This window comes from Sus scrofa, chromosome 5 (genome assembly GCF_000003025.6).
Source record: "Sus scrofa isolate TJ Tabasco breed Duroc chromosome 5, Sscrofa11.1, whole genome shotgun sequence".
Lineage (NCBI taxonomy): Eukaryota > Metazoa > Chordata > Mammalia > Artiodactyla > Suidae > Sus > Sus scrofa.
In genome coordinates this window covers 77,236,215-77,253,464 of record NC_010447.5, presented here as the reverse complement: position 1 = coordinate 77,253,464, position 17,250 = coordinate 77,236,215, and the positions used below count along the sequence as shown (strand labels likewise).

General features: G+C 43.1%; 2 long non-coding RNA genes across 5 annotated transcripts in view; one reads left to right on the top strand and one right to left on the bottom strand.

Annotated features, from left to right (window-relative positions):
- Positions 1–17,250, bottom strand: part of LOC106510390 — a 262,228-nt gene that overhangs the window by 175,997 nt on the left and 68,981 nt on the right. For 2 of the 4 annotated variants that reach the window (XR_002344176.1, XR_002344174.1), the window contains exons 2-4: positions 14,766–14,908; positions 6,877–6,918; positions 5,629–5,805 (exon numbers count right to left, since the gene is read on the bottom strand). This is a non-coding gene — a long non-coding RNA (uncharacterized LOC106510390). Of the gene's footprint in view, positions 1–5,628; positions 5,806–6,876; positions 6,919–11,425; positions 11,700–14,765; positions 14,909–17,250 lie in introns of all 4 variants that reach the window. The other 2 variants (XR_002344175.1, XR_002344177.1) reach the window with 2 other exon arrangements.
- Positions 11,696–17,250, top strand: part of LOC102160630 — a 55,228-nt gene continuing 49,673 nt past the window's right edge. The window contains exon 1 of the long non-coding RNA XR_303569.3: positions 11,696–11,846. This is a non-coding gene — a long non-coding RNA (uncharacterized LOC102160630). The remainder of the gene's footprint in view (positions 11,847–17,250) is intronic.

The window sequence follows — 17,250 nt, the reverse complement described above, 5'->3', positions numbered from 1 at the left end:
CAAGTCTCCAGAGGCTCTCTTGGGAAGGGCCAGCATCCCAGTGCTACAAAGCAACACGGATGCTCGGGAGGAACTGAGAATTATGGAGACGGTCACAGATGCTGCTGACACTCCTGGTGTCCCATGGATGGATCCCAAAGGATTTCTGAAATATACAAGCCCCAGCCCCTGCCCCCTGCAGGTTTTCAAAAGGAAATGTGGAATGAAAAGCATGCTAGGAAAGGAGGCTCTGTCTGCAAAATTACCTACAGCACTGACGGAATTTTGAGGAACAATTTACAAATATATTGACTAAAAGATCAATTTGATTTTTTAAAAATCCTCCTCCAGTTCACTGCTTTATTAACCCTAAACATCATTTAAAATCAGCAGTCTCTAAAATAAATTCCTGGGGATAATTTTCATTGTGAGGCCTCTATTTCATTGACACGTGACCCGTGAAATCTGTTCATTTGTGTAGAAAGAGATAACAATAACTGCAGGTTGGAGTTCCTGTTGAGGCTCAGTGGGCTAAGAACCTGACATAGTGTCCATGAGGATGCAGGTTCAATCCCTGGCCTTGCTCAGTGGGTTAAGGATCTGTATTGCCATAAACTGCAGTGTAGGTCACAGATGGGGCTCCAATCTGGTGGTGTTGAAACTGTGGCATACGCCAACTGCTGCAGCTCCAATTGGACCCCTAGCCTGGGAATCTCCATATGCCATGGGTGAGACCCTAAAATAATAATAATAATAATAATAATAATAATAATAATAATGGCAGGTTGACACTTTAATGAAGTATAGATAGTAGCATAATATTTACTAAGATACTCAAGCCCCAGTTCTGATCAACCACTCTTGCTAGTTCCTCCCAAGTATATTCTAGGGTAGGAGAAATGGCATTGAATAAGGATGTTTTATTCAAAAACACATTCACTTTTCAGAGCAGTTAAATGACTGCTATTGGGGGTCAGTGCCTAAGGAGAACACTCTGAAGGCAGGAAGGCAAAGATAAAGGCAGATAGTAATTAAATGTGCCCAAGACGTTGTTGTTTTTTTAACAAGAACTGTAATTACAGGGCTCCTAAAGATGTGAAGTATATAGTTAAGGTTTCGTCAGCACTTTTATTGTAATACTTAGTGAGATTAGTCATTTCAGTTGTTCCCTCTCCATGCCAAAAATGGAAGACAGCTGTTTTGTGCTCTACGAGCTGTTTTTTAAAGGATAGTTCCCTCTGTTTGTCGTGTATTTTGCCACCAGGGAAACGAATTTTAAAGCTTTTGCACCATCAAAATGAAGTGAGTAGGAATGATTGCTTTAGCTATGATGTCTGGATAATGACCCGAAGCTTTAACGTGTAGGAAAGCCACACAGGGACAAGGCACAATATCTGGGTGCACAAATAGTCCCATTTCCATCTCTTCCTGTAAAGAAGTATTCCCATTGGCCTTGATCAGTCCCCAAACTTAGTCCCTGAGCTGGGGAGTTACTGCAGAAAGATTGAGCGACAGTGCTGTGAAGGCTGGTGACCCATGTCACAACCAGCCCATCTCCTACCAATAGAAAGCCAGCTTCTTGTCATTAGGCAGTGTCTCTTACTGAATCAAATCTAAATGCAGGGGTTGTGACTGGCTTGGATGAATTCATCTCTCAAAGCGCAATAAAACCCAAGACTGTGTTCCAACAGTACATTAAACCTTTGGAGTCTAACATCCCCCAAAGTTTGAAGCTTAATTAAATTTTAAACAAAGCCCAGGTTTATCATTTGTTCTTACTTCCAACTTGTCAAGTTTCTCTAAGGATGGTAAGATTTCTCTCTCTTCTATGAATGGTCTGAAGATTATCCTTCTTTTTATTCCAGAGGCATTCAGTTATGTTGTTACCCAATTCAATGATAATCTAATCAAAATCCTAAGGTACTCCTTTGCAGAAAGGGCTAAAAAAATCCATTAATTGGCACTGCCTCTTTTTTGTTTGTTTTTACCATATGTTTCTTTGGAGTTTATGTTGTTGTCCTAAGACTCTGACTCTGAATACAGTTACACTCTAGTAAGATAAGACCTCAAGACATAAAACAATTAAGCAACCAACACAAATCACCCTACTAAAAGGTGTTGCTGGAGCAGAGAGAGATGGACAGTTTGGCTCTCCCCTTGGGAAGGACTCAGCAACCAGCTGCAAGGACCAGGGTGAGCAGACCGCCTCCAGTTGTGAGCCCCTTCAGCTTTTAGCCAAGGTCACACTCTTCTCAGGAGGCCCCCAGACATAACTGAGGAGGGCCGGAGTCCAGGACCTGGCCATGGAGTATTCCACTGCTCCGTAACTCTCCACGGGGCTGGCAGGCCCCCCCTTGATGGCCCCCATGCCCAGTCTTGCATCCCCTTCTTTTCCTCTCCCAGTGGGCGCTCCTCCATAAAGCTTGAGCAATCCTCACTGTGTCTCAGGGTCTGCTTTCCGGACATCCTCACCCCCAAGAATGTCAAAATATTAACAGAAATCAAGAAGGAGGTGGGACCAAGGCTCTGTGTGTGCCTTCAGGGAAGTGAGGGGTGTTGGAAAGGGTATTAAAGTGCCCCAGGGGAATTGTGATGATTGGTGACTTTTGGGTTCCACTGCCTGAAATGATACCTGCCCTTGGAAAGCCAAGGAGATTGGGAACCATAGAAGGAGAGACCTGGGTAGACCACTCTAGCGTAGGTCAAGGCCAAAGGGCACCCAGGAAGAAAAGAGCTGGCCCACCATCATCCCCCCACTGAGGAAAACCTTTCGGTCACGGAGAAGACGCCTATCTTGCATTCAGAAAAGCCCGACTTGTATCCTAGATCTCTCTTTGATGACCTATGTGACACTGGACAGACGACTCCACCTCCCAGGACCTTCCTTGTTCATCGGGGATGATGGTGGCACTTACGTGGAATCCAGTAAAATAGGGCATGTGAAAGTGTTTTATTGGTAGAACACACCCATGAGAACTTAAGACATTACCCTGCCACCTCTCAAAGGCAAGCAGAAGCCCCAGAGCACCAACCCCGCTCCTTCTCCAGCCATACTGGCTAATGCTCATCCACACTGGGGGTCTCAGCTTCCCGCTTCCAGCATCGACACCCCAAATCTGAATGCTAATGCTGAAGACTGAGTGAGCAGATCCCTACCTTTTCAAGTGTGATCAGTTAGTCATTTTATTATCTTCTCCCTGGTGTATTTATAGTTCAATTTGGTGATCCTGGCACAAAATATACACTCCATAAATATTTGTTCAATTGAACTGATTTGATCCTTTATTTAGCCTATGCGTCTCTAACAGCTTTAACAGACGGATTTTCTTTATGATACTGTAACATCCTATTCTTTATGTCAGAGTGAATGATTTAGTCACTCTCTGTTAAATACCATGTTAGCTGCTCCCTTCACTAGAAGATAATGACTTGAATTCAGTGTCAACTTATCAAGGCTACATGAAAATGAACACTCAGGGACTATAGCTTATCTTTAGTGAATTTTATCCTTAAAAAGGTACTTCAAGCCCTAAGATATTTCTTTATTTCTTATCATGTCTAGTCTTAAAAATATTTGTCTTCTAGACATGATGGGGGGTGGCTGCAGATATTGCCTTTTGTCTTTTTTTGTCTTGCTCTTTCCTGTCCAGTATCCTTTCCTCCAGTTTCCTCCGATAATAACACTCCCTCTTTATAGAAAGAACCATTCTCCTTAGCTTCGGTGGAACTGCCAACCACAGGGCTCACGGTGAGCTCACCATCCAGATGGGCCACATTGTGGTACCCATCCCTTGGGCTGGGTGACTGACACAACCCAAGCTGGGCAAATTCAAGTGATTTATGGATGGCTGCTAGAAGAATGTGAGGTCAAGATGGGGCTGGGGTAAGCTTAGAGTGATCAAAGATCAAACTCTTCCTTTGCCTCACCACATGGAGGTCTAGGTGAAGAAATGAGCTTAAATTCCAAAAAGGCAAGGCACAGAGAGGCAAGGAGAGGGAGAGACAGAAAGGGAGAGGAGGAGCAGAGGAGGAGGAAGGAAGGGGACAAGAAGGAGGGGGGAGGGAAAGAGGAGGGGACAGGAGGGGGAGGGGAGGGTGGAGGAAGGAAGAAAGACGAAGGAGGGAAGGCGAGAAAGAGGAAGAAAGAGAAGTTTAGAGAGAAAGAGGTAGAGGGAGGGTTATTGAGAAGGAAGAAGAGAATGGGGGTGATACAGAGGAAAGGGAGGAGAAGAGAGGAGAAGAGATTGGAGAGAGAGAGGGGAGAGGAAAGAGTAGGAAAGAGAGGCCAGGATTACTGAGGGCAGGGAGTTCCCACTGTGGCTCAGCAGAATCCGACTAGTATCCATGAGGATGCGGGTTGGCTCCCTGGCTTGGCTCAGTGGGTGGGGATCCAGCATTGCCATGAGCTGTGGTGTAGGAAGCAGATGAGGCTCGGATCTGTCATTGTTGTGGCTGTGGCAGAGGCCGTCAGCTACAGCTCTGATTCCACCCCTAGCCTGGGAACTTCCATAAGCCGCACTTGCAGCCCTAAAAAAAGCAAAAAGACTACTGACGGCAACTGCATAAATGTATTATAGACAAGGTGAAATGTTTCTGCATCCTCATGTTTACCTGCTAAACCCCTAAAGAACTTTGAGAAAGTTCTTTACCCTACAACATGGGCACACATCATCAGAGTCATTGTAAGATCATGACCTTGAAAACTGGAAACACTACACCAAACGGAACCACACACTGTTTTTCCTCCTTATGTAATTGAGATTCCTCAGTCAGATATGACCTCTTTGTAGCCCCTTCAGTGCCCTGGATATAGTAGATACTCAATAAATGTCTGTTAAGTTAACGTGGATAGATGGACAGAATAGACGAACACGTTAAAATGTAGAGGCTCTCAAATTGCATAGACAAGGCTTAGCTACAGCTACGACCCCGTAGGAAAATAAGTAACACTTGTCTGTGGCTTTCTTAGCCTCCTCTTCGAGGACACTTTCATCCCTTTCCGGTGCCCGCCCTGCCCCCTACTGCATTTCCCACTCCCCGTCTAATAAAAGCGCTTTCAAAGGACAGTTCAACACTCCTGTAAAGGCCGGTGGAACTTAATGATCTGTTCCTCACAGGGCCCTTCTAAGGGCATTTTAAAAGGAGACAAAGGAAGCTTTAAAAATTTCCCCCCAAATCAATGTTTAATTCTGGAATTTCTGGCCTAAGTGAGGCAGTGCTGGAAGCATTTGAGATGATGGTACAGAAAGGCAGAGGCCTCCTGGGACCCCTGTGGTTGTACAAGAGCTAATTCTGGGTGAGAGGGGTGCGAAGTCAGGGTTCAGATTCAGAATTCCTGAAATCCTGACCACTGGGCCCCAGAAGGAAACCCATCTGTTTGAGTCTGATTTCATTTATTTATGTTTTGCATTTTTCTTGTAGGAAAATACGTAGTTATTTTGGCCACGTTGTGCCCACTGAAATCACAGAATGTTTCCAACGCTTTTAATGTCCACCCTGAAAAGAACAAATTTATTACTATTCCACAACTCCAGAGCCTCTCAGAACGCATAAACAAAATATTTCTTATTAATAAGCTAACACACAGAGAGAGCCGGGGGGGGGGGGTCCCAAGAGAAAATGTTCATCAGTGATTAATTTTAACCTTACCATAGAATTCTTCTAGTCCACTTCTGCCTTGATTTACTGGTGAGGAAAAAGACAGCCTTCTCTAGGAATTTCCAGGTATTTTCTGCATCAAAGACAGTGTTCACCTTGCTCGGCAACTCTGCTGGATTTCTCGTGGCTGACCGAAGCCCGGTATTGATGAGGCTGTCAAAGCCACATCTAGGTACAGTGAGGAAAAGTACCATGATTAGCGATGTCTGCCCTGGGTAGAGGAGGGAAAATTGTGGATGGCATACCACCAGTTGTTCATGCCACCTGGCATTCATTCACTCTCCTCTTGGTAACTGAACCCAGATTCCCTCTGGGAAACAACTCGTCCTTCCAAACGAGCCCATATACTCTGGGCTCAGAGTAGAACATAAGACCAGATCTAAGCTAATCAGTATTTCCCGTTCTCTAAATCATAATGACAGGTTGATGGTGGTCAAATGACCCTATGAGAGCCAATAACACTTCAGTAGGGAATGCCAAAACAATGACTTTCACTTTTTTTCTGCAGGATTTCAGCTTGGAAGGATTTTATGGTCCCTAGTAAATATCTTGCCACCATGAAAGAAGTGAAGGAAGCCAGACAAAGATGATATTGCTTATACATGGGATCTTAACACAAATGACACAAATGAACATTGATACAAGACAAAAATAGACCCACAGATAGAAAACAAACTTAGGGCTACCAAAGGGGAAAGGATAAATTAGGAATTTGGGATTAACATATATACACGACTATATATAAAATAATCAACAAGGACATACTGTATAGCACAGAGAGCTACCCTCAATATTTGTAACAGACTATGAGGGAAAAGAATCTGAAAGAGAATAACTGGTTCACTTTGCTCTACACCTGAAACTAACACAACATTTGCAAGTCAACCGTACTTCAATTTTAAAAAAAGGATCTGGACCTTGTCTTCAATCCATCCACCTGGACATCCTCACTCCACACTAAGGAAGCACAGGGAACTATAGCCAGTTGCTTGGGATAGAACATGATAGATGATAATATAAGAAAGGATAGAGGAGAGAGAGCGCGTGCACACTGGGCCACTTTACTGTACAGCAGAAATTGGCACTACATTGTAAAGCAACTATACTTTCAAAAAAAATTTTTAGGCCAAAAAAAAAAAAAAAAAAAAAAAAGACGTGATTAGACAGCACAAGAAGAAATCCTAGACCATGAGGGTGTTCTTCTATTGAAGAACTTTGATATGATCAATGAATACTTACTGAACACTTGCCACTTGCTAAGTCTTGGTCAAGGATCCGAGTCTGCAGAGATGAAGATAAAATATAATCTCATCAGGGAGTCTGTCAGGTAGCAGCAATAATCTACCTTAGCCACCTGACACAAGCATTCCACCTATGCCAATTCTGGCCCCGTGGGAGAAGCGGTATTCCCAGGACATCAATCAAGGATCCCTGCATAGAGATGGGGGGCTGCACTAGTGATTTTTTTTTTTTTTTTTTACTCTAAATAACTATTTGGAGCACACACAGTACTCTGTATGGAAAGCGAAATCTCTTCTTTGCCTTTGCATCACAGAAATTGGCCTTGCCAAAGGGAGGATTCCCCGTGTGAACTGAAGGTTGGCACTTGCCGTCACCTCTACATGGATTAAATCATGAGCCACTGCAGTTGCCGACCCACAGCACCCCCTGACCGGAGCTCAGGGTGGAAATCAGGAGTGAGGCACTCTGTGCTGCGGGAAAACTGGAAGAATAGGTCTTCAGATAGTTAGACATTTTCCGGAGAAGGTTTTACGTGCCCGATTCTTGCATCTCACATCTAGAAAAACACTACAATTCATGATGATGTCTGCTCCTTGTGACTTGTAGTAACCTTCGCGAGACGAGCAGCACACTTGTACACTGCAAGCACGGCTGCAGGCACCTCCGCTCACCTTTATCACACACACTGACAGTATTTCCCCCACCTCCGGGGGGGTGGTATTTCACTGTCATTTGCGAATGCAGCCATCTCCAAGGGTGAGCCCTGAGGGCTGTGAAAACTCAGGATACTGGCCCCGATAGCTGAGATGCATATCAAAGGAATGATTTCAGTGAGCCCAGATCTCTTTTGTTCCTGCTACCTGCCCTTTGTCGCAAAAACTCCCATTTGTCCTAGCTCTCCCTGGCCTCCTACGAAAGCAGTTTCTCAGGGCTACCTGAGATGCTGTCTCCTGGGCTGAAGTCCTAATTTCACACCAAATAAAACTTAATTCTCAACTTTCAGGTTGTGCATTTTTTTTAAGTCACCCCCTGGCAGGTTTAGGTTTGCTTCGGTCTCACCATGCCTTGTTGTCAAAGGTGCCAATATCGGAGGCTCTCCCTAAAGAGACTATGAAGACCCTATACCTTTATAGCATCGCCATGCAGGAACCCCATCAAGACCGAAGAAACAACAGCTCTCTTTAACACTTCCCTAGATGCACGCCAGTCGACACTCCTGACTCCCTAAAATAAATCTCCACCCCACATCCTTTTCCTGATCACCAGACTCGGAACGATGACTGGACACTCTGCTTGTTATAATACGAGTATTTAAAGCACACTCTGCCATAAACAGAATTCACTCTTTCTCCCCAACCATGCCTATCCCCATCTCAGTGACCAACCCTATTGTCCACTGGGTTGTCCAAGCCAGAAGCCTGGATCTGTCCTTGCCCCCACTCTATACTCACCGCCCCCAATTTCTAATCAAATACATCCTATTTTTTAAAACTGAAACATAGTGAACTTACCATATTGTGTTAGTTTCAAGAACAAGGCAAAGTGATTCAATTATACACATACATCTGTATTTTAAAAAAATTTCCATTATAGTTTATTACAAGATTTTGAATATAGTTCCTCATGCTACACAGTAAATCCTTGTTGATTACCTGTTTTCTATATGATAGTGTGCATCTGTTAATACGATACTCTCAGGTTCCCCTTTGGTAATCATTAAGTTTGGTTTTTTTTTTTTTATGTCTGTGAATCTGTGTCTGTTTTGTAGATAAGGTCATTTGCACTATTTTTTAGATTCCACACTTAAGTTATATTATATGATATTTGTCTTTCTCTGTCTGACTTACTTTCACTTAGTATGATAAACTCTAGGTCCATCCATGTTGCTGCAAATGGTATTTTTCATTCTTTTTATGGCTGAGTAATATTCATATAGATATAGATAGGTAGATAGATAGATAGATAGATAGATAGATAGATAGATACATCTTCTCTATCCATGCATTTATTGATGGACACAGGTTACTTCTATGTCTCAGCTATTGTAAACAGTGCTACTATAAACACTGAGGTGCAGGATGTATATATATGTATGTATATATACTCAAAACATTTCATGTAGAACTTGAAAACTATAATTTCTGAATTCAGTGCCTCTCATGGTGGCTGCCCAGCTACAGTAAGTCACATGCATTTTCCCTCTCGGGGCCCTGCCCATGGTGGTGGCAGGCCCCTAGAAGCCAGGTCTGTGCTGTGCCGTCCTGCACGTCTAACCCTAGTCTTTGATCCAAGATAAACACTGACTCGCATTGGCCCAATAAGACTTTTTCTCCCAAGAACTGGGAATCTGGTGTTAATCTAGTGTCCATAGAGCTGAGCCATTTTATATCACCTCTCAATTTCTGCAACACCTCACCTTCCCAAGGCCTAGCTGTTCAACTCTTCCTTGGAGCCTATGAGAATCTTCAGAACTATTTTAATAAATCTCTATTTTTTTTCAGGTTTTTTGTTTGTTTGTTTGTTTGTTTGTTTTTTGTTGCACCCACGGCATGAGGAAATTCCTGGGCCAGGGACTGGACCCTCACCACGGCTGTAACTAGAGCCACAGCAAAGACAATGCCGGATCCTTAACTGGCTGAGCCATCAGGAAACTCGATAAATCTCTATTTTTTTCTCACATCCCTTTCTGTGACTTCTCATCAAGAGAATCTTCCTATTACAACAGCAATGTTACTGAAAACTATCAATAGTTTATTTTTCTTGTTAGTTCAATTTCTCAAAGGCTACATTCTCTATTATCAAGAACATTTTAGGGCGTTCCCATTGTGGTTCAGTGGCTTATGAACCCAACTAGTATCCATGAAGACATGGGTTCAATCCCTGGCCTCACTCAATAGGTTAGGATCCGCATTGCCATGAGCTACAGTGTAGACCAGGAGCTGCAGCTCAGATTTTATCCCAGTCTGGGAATTTCCATATGCTACAGTTGTAGCCCTAAAAAGCCACAAATTTCAAAAAGAGACAACTTTATAAAACCTTTCTTGGGAGTTCCCTTGTGGCACAGCAGATTAAGGATCCTGGGTTGTTACTACAGCAGCTCTGATCACTACTGTGGTGTGGATTTGATCCCTGGCCCAAAAACTTCTGCATGCCAAAAAAGAAAAAAGGAAAAAAGAAAGCCTTTCTCAACCATCCTTACAGGAAAACATCTTATGCCCTGAAGCCTCACTTTAATGCTCTACTCAGGGCCTCTGCTGTGAGATCAAGTACAATCCTAAAAGAGGAATGGGGATAGATCTGAAAGATCTACAGGATCACCCAGGCCAGTGGAGCCATCCTATATAGAGCATCTCTGGCATATAATCTAGCCCTAAAAAAACTGAAAGATCATCATGTTCTAGCAATGACCAAGTATGAGCAAACTCAATTTTTTTTTTTTTTTTTGCTTTTTAGGGCCACACCTGCAGCATATGGAAGTTCCCAGGACAGGGGTCGAATTGGAGCTAGAGCTGCTGGTCTATGCCACAGCCACAGCAACACCAGATCTGAGCCGCATCTGTGACCTACACCACAGGTCATGGCAATGCTGAATTCTTAACCCACTGAGCGAGGCTAGGGATTGAACCCACATCCTCATGGATACTAGTCGGATTATTTCCACCGCACCGCAACAGAACTACTGAATATTTATTTTAAAAACAAGACCTCCCTAAAGAAATCTTCCCTCTATTTCTCCCTTTCTTTTTTTTTTTTTTTTGGCCACGCCCACATGTGAATGTTCCCAGACCAGGGTTAGAACGTGTGCCACAGCAGTGACTGGAGTCGCGGCAGTAACAACAGCTAATCCTTACCAGCTGCACCACAAGGGAACTTGTATATCTTTTTAATAAATAATACAAATAAGATGAGATTAAGTTTTAGTAGATGTTCTGCCACAGTGTCAGACCAGAGGAATATACCTCTATCACCAGCAGCCAGCATGTGCCTGGTTTTTTTTTGAAGCCCACTTGTTGGCAGTTCTCATGCCTTCTATAGCAAAGGAACTTTTAACAATACTCCATAAGAGTAGCAATAGAGGAGTTCCCGTCGTGGCTTTGCGGAAACGAATCTGACCAGTATCCATGAAGACACAGGTTTGATCCTCGACCTCATTCAGCGGGTTAAGGATCTGGCACTGCCATGAGCTATGGTGTAGGTTGCAGACACGGCTCGGATCTGCTGTTGCTGTGGCTGTGGTGTAGGCTGGCAGCTGTAGCTCCAATTCAACCCCTAGCCTGGGAACTTCCACATGCCTCAGGTATGGCCCTAAAAAGACAAAAAGAAGAAGAAGAAGAAGATTAGCAGTAGAATGCACAGTGGCCAAAATTTCCCCCAGGCTTCATGAATGAGTGCATCTCTTTCTGCATTAAGGGTAGGAGTCCCATGGAAAGGGAATTTACCACAGTCTCCCCAAAGATGAGCCTGCTCTTTCCACTAAGACAGATCCCAATGCCCAAAGCTTTGGAAACATTAATTACTCAGTGAAATTTAGGGAAGTGGGGGTTACCAAAGAGTTCCAGCAAATCTGAGTCCACTTCAGAGAACAGTGATCCTGGCTGCAAACCACGGTTTACATTCCATCTTCAAAGCGAGATAACACAAGAATGCCAAAAATTCAACAGAGCCTTCTCGAGTAACAATCTTGTCCTTGAGAGAGTATGGGATTCTCAGTGGTGGAATTTTCCACTCATTTATTCTTTCATTTTCCATCTCCCTTTGCCTTCAAGTGTCAGTTGGCTCCTCTCGGTCACAGCTGTACAAATCACAGGACTTTTTTTTTCCTTGGCAAACGACATATATATTATTCATCTATTGAGGGTTCTCTGAAGGAAATCCAACACAGACACAGTTGCATTTTCCAAACAGAAATATTTAAAGCTGCTTTTTCCTCACAAGAATCCAGAGAGAAGACTCTATCTATGATCTATGTAAGTACAAATTTTGTTGCCTATCAGAGCATGTAGGAATTTGGTTTTATTAAAATGTAGGCCTGCTTTTGCCCTGTTATGCATCACAGTACTTGTATATCATATGTAGCAAATTCAATGTTTTTATCAGTTTGCAAAGCCTTATGTGCCATAATAATACCAAGAACACCATGTGCTTCACCCCTCAAGCAAATATTGACTTCAAAGGACACTTTGAAGTGCTACCTCCTTGATAGAAAGCATGTAAGTCTTGCATTGCGGGATGTGTTTTGTTCTAACTGTAAATGTGGTGAGGCAGAAAATTCAAGCAGTGACTATACTTCGAGAAATTACCTTGGCCTCCAGGTTGCTGCCTGAACTAGAATGCAGGGTAAGGTCAGGGTGACCCTCATTTAGCAAGCTCTTCGGTTGCCAGAGGAAATGATCTGTGCCAAACTCAACAGGCACATGCCTCCCTATTTGACAAGCCAGTCCTGAGTCACAGAAATCCCATATGAAAGGCAGGAAGAAAATGATGTCCCAGGAGTTCCTGCTGTGGCTCAGTGAGCCACGAACCCAACCAGTACCTGTAAGGATACTGGCCTCGCTCAGGGGGTTAAGGATCCGGCCTTGCCTTGAGCTGTGGTGTAGGTCACAGATGTGGCTCAGATCCTGGGTGGCTGTGGCTGTGGCTGGCAGCTGCAGCTCTGATTCGACCCCTAGCCTGGGAACTTCCATATGCCACAGGTATTGCCCTGAAAAGTAAAAAAAAAAAAAAGAAGAAGAAGAAAGAAAGAAAATGATGTTGGAGTCGGTAATGAGATGTGTCCCAGCCTTGTGCACTGGCCACGACCATAGGTTCCTCATATGATATAAGGATGAACCCTTTTCCAGGAGAGAGTTCACACCCTGCTCTGCAAAAGCATCATGGGACACCCTTACAGAGCAGTGGTGAGAGAGACATCCTCCTGCTTCCCTATCTGCAACCCAGCTCTCCATGACTCTAAAGCCTTGAGTAGTAACCATCAACCAGTAATGAAAAACACTGAGCAAAAAAAAAAAAAAAAAAAAAAAAAAAAAAAAAAGATGTGAGCTCCAAGCTCTCCGTCTGAAAATAATGGATAAGCCATGAAGTCCTTCTGTACAGCACAGGAAATTGTATTCAGGCTCTTGGGATAAAACATGATGGAAGACAGTAGGAGAAAAAGAATGTATACATACATTTGACTGGGTCACTATGCTGTACAGCAGAAATTGGCACGACTCTGTACATCAACTATACCCTCATAAAAAAATATTTACAAAAGAAGATAAAGGTTACCTTATAAAAAAGGCAGTCATGGCTCTACATGCAAAACAGAACTTTCTCAACCTCTCACAGCCATCTCATTAACCAACGTTCTCTCATCATGAGTGATCATGGTTATTTAGAGTCAGAAGCAAAATATGGGGAGCTCTGTCTGCAGGCAAGTGGAGACAAGGCATAATAAAGGAAGAGCTAGGTGTGTGAGGAAAATGATGAAGTGGGCATATTTTAGTGCTTAATTCATAAGGAAGAAAATGCAACTCAAGCAAGAATTTAACCCCTTTCTGGCTGGAATATCAACTATACATGTAAACAATTATTTCTGCATCTTTCTGCGTCCATCTGCTCTATATGGTTTGAACTTGTCTTTTGCTCCAATACTGGGGTTTAGTTCAAGTCTTGGTAAAGGCACCTCATAAAAGCCTTTCACATAAAAAAAAAGGCACAAATTTCAACATCTTTAATTGTTTTTGAAAACTCATTGATTCTAAGTGGAGGAAGTTATAATTTGTGATGATTCAGTTCCGAGTTGCACCAAAGTGTACCACTGAACTCACAGCTGGGCTTCTCAAATGAGAGACGGAAAGAATTTCTGAGACGTTATACCTCAGGGGCGGCAAGGAGGGTGGCCCTCAGTAGCTGATGTTGAGAAAGACTTTAAATTCAAATAATTCAGGCCAAGAACACACCCCAACAGCATCACCAAGTGGGAAGCCTTATCTGTTCTTCAGAGGCTTGTACACACACTTTGATGTTTATTTGGTCATGTCACCTTCCTGTTTCCCCATCTCAAGTTGCCCTCACATTCATTTTAACCTAGTCTGTCTGTATAAATTCATTGGCACAAAGGAAAGAACTGTGGGATTTTGGACTTTGTCTTCCTTCATGGAGGATTTTGTATTACGTTTGAGGGAAAGATTTGCTAAAATGGGAGTTCCCCTCGTGGCACAGTGGTTAACGAATCCGACTAGGAACCATGAGGTTGAGGGTTCGATCCCTGGCCTCACTCAGTAGGTTAAGGATCTGGCGTTGCCGTGAGCTGTGGTGAAGGTCGCAGACGCGGTTGGGATCCTGCATTGCTGTGGCTCTGGTGTAGGCTGGTGGCTATAGCTCCGATTAGACTCGTAGCCTGGGAACCTCCATATGCCGCAGGAGTGGCCCTAGAAAAGGCAAAAAGACAAAAAAAAAAAAAAAAAGATTTGCTAAAATAAATCTTTTAAAAAGTAACATAGGAGGGAGGAGAGAAAGAGTGGTTGATGTTTCTCTGTTTTTTCCTAAGTTAAAATGCTTTGAAGGTTTGTACACTTAATGCTTATATATAAATTAAAGTCAAAATGATGTGTGGCTTTTGTTTATCCCTGGACATAGGGTAAGGTGGAGCAGAAAAAGGTAGAAACAGGTATGAAAAGACAGCCTCAGTTCACAGAGCATAATAAGGTAGCAGGTAAGAGGACAGTAGTACAAGAAAAAAATCCTCAAGATCTGCTAGTTCAACCTAATGGTATAAGAGCTGAGACACTGAGCATCGGTGGGGGAGGATCTTTGCCCAAAGACAAGAATGGGACAGCTGGGATGATTATAAGAAACCATTACCCATTTTTAATAAGAAAAGCAAAAACGCAAATTTTACTTACCAGCCATTTATTAGCTCTGTCACCTGGCGCAGGTTGTTTAACTTCTCTGGGGCTCAGTTTCATCATCTGTAAATTTAAGATGTAATGGCAGCTACTTCATAGGCTGGCTGGGAAAATCACACCGGTGAATCCTTGTAAAGCACCTGGAAACAATAAGTACTGATAAGCATCAATTGTTTTCATTGTTATTATTACCACTACTATTGTGAATTCAGCCAGGCCTTTCTCAAGTAAGTGAGGTTTTGTTGGTTGATGAACTGGAAAAGTCGGCCCACTACAGATTGGCATAGGTGTCAACATTTAAAGATACACTGAGGCAGAGCCTAGCTTCAGCTTGGAGCCAAACAAAGGAGCGGGGGCATGCCTAGAGGAGTCTCACCTCCATGAGTAATGGTCACTCATATTTAAAAACACTTAGGTAGCAACTTTCAAGTGGCATTAAAAAACAAAACAAAACAAAACAAAAACCCTCCATAAATGGAACTGAAAACCCAAATTTTTCTTGAGGCCCAGTTTTGATTTTTGAAAATCTCGACCAAGCCACTAACACATCTGGCGTCAATAACAATCTTCACCTGAATTGTTATAAAGATTAAATGCATTTGATAGCAACTTATGATCTATAAATTTTACAGAGAATCATACATTCTTAAAAACACAATGTATTACAATTACAAAATGTTTCTCTTATTTTGAAATCACGGGGAAAAAAATCATTCTTGGTTTCTTCCAAGGATTTAACATTGACCATGAAGATAGCATATGTGGTCAGAATATTCACGAAAAGTGTGTTTGAAAGAAAGAATAGTGAGCTGGGAAGCATGAAGGTTTGGGTCCCAGCCCCAGTTTTCCCATGGCTGCAGCGCACAGCTCTGGGCAAGTCGCTTAGACTTCCTGGCTCCCAGTTTCCTTTCCTGCAAAACACAGAGCGAATTAGATGATCTCTCCCCCTCTAATTCTATAATTCTAAATGTCATACATATGTTTGCACGAATCCATGAGTCACTAAAACCTGGTAAATTTCAGAAAATTATTTAATAAACAAAATGTCTCATAAGCAATTCAAGAGATCTTGGATCCAACTCCCCAAATATTGCATAATCACGTTTAGGCAAAGACTTCAAACCCGAGAAGAACATCTTGGAATTGGGCCTCTTTCTACCAGCATTCGAAATTCACAGAAGACAGTCCTGTGATCACACTCTCTCTGCCGGAAGGGCTCAGAATATCTGAACGTCTCTCATTAATAGGGCGGGGGCTTAATAGACAGAAACCATTCTGGCCTCTTTTCCAAAGGAAGTGAAAGCCTAAGACTTTGTTTTATGTCTAGAACATGTTCAGCATCTCAAAATGCTCTAGTAACACTTTTAGCATTTTTCCCCCACCCTCCTCATTTCTGATTTGATCACTGTGACAACTTTGGGCGGTAGACTGAATTGTTGGGTCCATTTTACAAATGAGTATCCTGGGGACAAAGACATAAAATAACTTGCTGCCCGCTTAGAGTTGATGAGCCTCATTCTTGGATCTCCCAACTTTCCCATGAAACCAGACCTTAGGCATCACGGAGTAACCTCCTCGTTAGGGTCCACCTGTCTGCCCCCAGAAATGCCTGCCTCGGCTCCCTTCAAGAGCCAAACCTCGCCTCCAACTTACCGCCCTCCCAGTTACTTCCTGGGAGCCCAGATAGAACTGAAGTGTTTCTCTGAATGCTTGAGCCCTTTTAAAGGACATCCATGGAAAAATAAAATCTCCAAGATAGAAACAATGGATTTATTGAAGAGCAAATCAGACCCTGTCTCCCAAGTCCTGTGGTTTCTCCCCAGAAATGGTTTTCCCGTAATTCAGCGGCTGCGTTGGGAGAGCTGTCCAGAACTCTTTCATCAGAGATATTTTTTCATCCTAAGATTCTGGCCATCTCTCAGTTTATTTTTAAAAGGGGGGAAAGGATGGATCATGTCCTAGAAGGAAAGATCCTACAAGGTTTTCAACATTTTATAGCCATGGGGATAATTAGGCAGATTGGAGAATGATAGCCCCTCCGTTAACTTGACTGAGGAGGGGACCAACTCCAAATCACAAACACAGGATTCTGAACCCAAAGTATAATTTCATGTAACTCACATCCAAGCCCCTGTGGTAGAAACAAGACCGTGATCTGTTTGAAGTGCCTGCTCTGGGCTTGGTTGGCAAATGGAATCCAGCAGAGCCAGTGGGCTGGGAACAAAAGATCACACAGAGATTAGCTCCACAGGAAACATGCCTGTGTTTGCATAATATCCATGTTTCCACCTTCCTAGCGGCTTCATTGCTTTTGTCCCCCAAACAGAGTGACAGCTACTCTTTGTGGCACATAGGCTCCCCCTGCTCCTTCTGCTGGTCCTATGAGAGGGGCATTATGGCCTCCCATCTGGCTTCTGAAGCAAAATAAACCCTTTGACTCAGTTTTCACCCATGATGGAAGAGACTGGCAGCCATGCACGTC